The sequence below is a fragment of the Lactuca saligna genome, chromosome 8 (genome assembly GCF_052625555.1).
Source record: "Lactuca saligna cultivar CGN05327 chromosome 8, ASM5262555v1, whole genome shotgun sequence".
Taxonomy (NCBI): Eukaryota; Viridiplantae; Streptophyta; class Magnoliopsida; order Asterales; family Asteraceae; genus Lactuca; species Lactuca saligna.
Genome location: NC_136424.1, coordinates 144560015 through 144563629, shown reverse-complemented (window position 1 = coordinate 144563629; position 3615 = coordinate 144560015).

Here is a 3615-nt window from a genome sequence, read left to right as displayed (position 1 = left end):
AATGATTTGGGATGTCCATTCAGACCCTAGGAAGGGTCCTAAGCGATAAATATGAGGTCCCTTTAGCTAGTTTGGCACCATGTTTTTTGTAAAATGTCTTAATGGATTAATGCCTTGCATTAAGGACTTTTTGGAAGTGAAAAGTCATAAAGTTGGGAACTTTATGACCCTAGTATGCCTCTAGACCTTGGATCTAAAGTATGAGCTTAAGTGCTAAAGCCATTAAGCATTTAATGAAGAAGTTGGATTTGCGAGGGTACACCCCGTGTAGCTTGGTGTATGCCATGCGTACCCGATCAGCCACCCCGATGGTGGTTCTCTACGAAGCCTCGTGTATGTTGAGCGTACCTCCGGAGTATGCCCCGTGTACTCACATTGATTAGCCCATGTTGAGTCAAGTCGGTTGGGTTGACTCGGATGGGTTGAATCAGTGGGTTTATGTACTTTGACTGGTCAAATTTGGGTTTGACCATGTTTAACCAAGTTTGACTTTTGAGGGTATTTTGGGTATTATTGGGATTTTGATGGGTCACTTGGTGGATGTAGGCATTGAGTAGAGAACTGGGATTTAGGGTTGGGCCTTATCATTTCTGTTCAGCTTGTGAGGTGAGTTTTACTCACTGTACTTACAAGTCGAAGGCACCAAGGCCAAGATGGGTTTTATATAAACAATCCTATGTGTGCATGAAACCCTAGATTGGATATATGTTTTCTCTATTAGACATACAAGCATTGAACACAAAAGGAAAACCCTAATATGCATCTAACATTCGAAATCTATAAAGATTCGATCACATACCTTTGTTTCTATATATTAATAAGAACCAATTCTTGAAGATCCTTTGCTCTTGAGAACAACTACCACAAGTGTAGCACCTCTAATGGCTAACAAACACACTAGGGCAAGAGGATGAATATGAGAGAGAGTAGAAAGAGTGACTTGCTCCAAAAATTGGCTCTGCTAGGGTTTTCAAAGGGGTGGGTCAAATTCAAGAGCCAAGGGGTTGTATTTATACATGAGGCTAGCTAGGATTCCAGGGAGGAAACCCTAATTCCTTAGCTTAGGGCCTAACCAAGTCCATGGAATCCTTCCTTAGGGCTTGGAAGAAAATCTCGAGAACCTTCTAGGGATTTTTAGCCCTCCCTAATAAGGGTGATCCAATGGCCCAAAACCTCAACTATCCAAATAATTACAAAACAACCCCTACACTTTTAGTCCATTCCTTTAATCCCAAAAATAATTCCAAATTAATTTTTGATTAAATAGTTATTAACAATTTGATTTCTAATTAATATATTATTCTTATAATATATTAATAAATCATATTTATGCTCAAATTTATCATTCTAAATAAGAAAATCAGTTTCTCTCTCTCTCTCTCTCTATATATATATATATATATATATATATATATATATATATATATATATATATATCCAATAGTCATCCTGTCTAGTTGTCAGTGTGAAGGCAACCCAAAAGGACCAAGCTACGATCAAATCAAGTGCATACCAATTATAGTTATGGGATTAGACACCTAATCCAACAAGCCGGCCCATTAGTTTTATAACCTGATATGTTGAGTATGGAATACATATGCATACTAGTTTTGATATGCTAGTCTGGTAGATTTGTGGGAGTACCTGTGATACTGTATGCTTATCTGTATATGATGTTATCTGTTATATGTCGACATATTGTGTGGGTTGGGTTGAGGTTGTACTGCTTTGTGCTGTAGCCAACAAACCCTAGAGCAAACCAGATGTAACAGCCTCAATTACCAGTAAAATTTTTCATTTTTAAGTAACAAAATCATTTCCATAAAATATAAAATTCCAATCACATTTTTTTTTAAAAATCCATAACATCAAACAATTTATTCATAACATCAGAGTGTCCCCAATAAAACGCCAGAGAGTGCATGCCGCGCCATCACGTCGGGCTCTTGCTCTTAGATTCTGAAGTACCTGAAACAACCAACAAACTGTAAGCTAACGCTTAGTGAGTTCCCCATAACATACCCCACTCAATCTACATAATCATATAAACCATATTAGCCATATAAGCTACATAAGCCATGCATATAAACATATAAGGATGCCATCGAAACCCTTCAAGGTCTTACACCGGGTTCCACTGGAACCCCGATATGGTCTTAACCCATTGCCATGGGAACCCCCACATGGTCTTAACTACATGCCATGGGAACCACCACATGGTCTTCACTAATTGCCATAGGAACCCCCACATGGTCTTCACTACTTGCCATGGAAACCCCAACATTGTCTTAACTAACCAAGGAAATATCATACAAGCTAAAAATACAAACATACTAGGTTGCCATGGAAACCCTCCAAGGTCTTACACCGAATGTCATGGGAACCCCCGCATGGCCATGGGAACCCCCACATGGTCTTCACATAATAACTAACACATTGATAGCACATATGTAACAACATCCTAACAAAATAACATGGGCTGGCCTTGGTGCTTTCGACCCATTGGTATGGTGAGGAGACTCACCTCAAATACAAACTGTAGTTGAGTAGGTCCAAACTCCGACTATCAGGTCTACAACCTCCTTAATCATAAATAATTTCTTAGATACAACTCAACCCTTCAAACCCCTTAAAAGTCAACCCTGGTCAAGGTCAAAGTCAATGCTCCGAGTTGACCTGACTCGTCGAGTTATCCCTGTAACTCGTTGAGTCCATCGCAAAGCCAGAATCGCGATGTTGCGATCCAACTTGTCTGGTTCTCCTACAACTCATCGAGTTCCACCGTTCAACAGAATTGAGGTAACTCCAACCCAATTTGTCGAGTTCCCTTGTGAACTCATCGAGTTCTTTAGTCTGTCAACTCACTTAATGCATTAGGCCCCTTTTCTCGAATCCAAAGGTTCCAAACATCAGATCCCTAACCATAGAGATGTCTAGAAGGGTAAAGTTTCCAACTTTACCCCCAAAGATCATCTAATAAGCTTTAGACCCAAACCCTTGCTCCTTTGAGGAAGGTCTTGACCCATTAAGCCTCTAACCCTTGCTTCAATATTTCATATTACAGATGTAAGGTCCTAAGGTGGTTTAATCATGTAAAATTTCCAACTTTACATCCATGCATGCTAGAAACACCCTCTAAGGTTTGTTTTTGGCTTTATAATGGACATATTGCATGAATGGGACATGGAGGCTATTAAAGTTTGCAACTTTAATCCTGTAGAGGTCTTATAGAGGCCATATCTACACCCTCAACCTCTGGAAACCTATTTTCTTTGGATATCCAAGCCAAAGTCCCAAAACCAAGCCCAAAACTACAAAAGATGAGATCTAATAAGCTACATGTCAAGGTTATGAATTTATACCTCTAAGATGCAGCCTTTGATGTAGAGTTTCTGGATCCAAGATCTCTCGTCCAAGCTTGATACTTCTTTCTTCAAAATCTCTAACAACCACTCTAAAACTCAATACACAAGGGGGAAAGACGATCTAGGGTTTCTTCTGGACAGAGATGTTGGTAGGGAGGCCAACCCTAGAAGTTAAGTTCTTTAAATAGGGTGCAACACCCGGAAATTAGGGTTTTCATTCCCAGCGTCAACTCGTCAAGTTGGGGCTCCT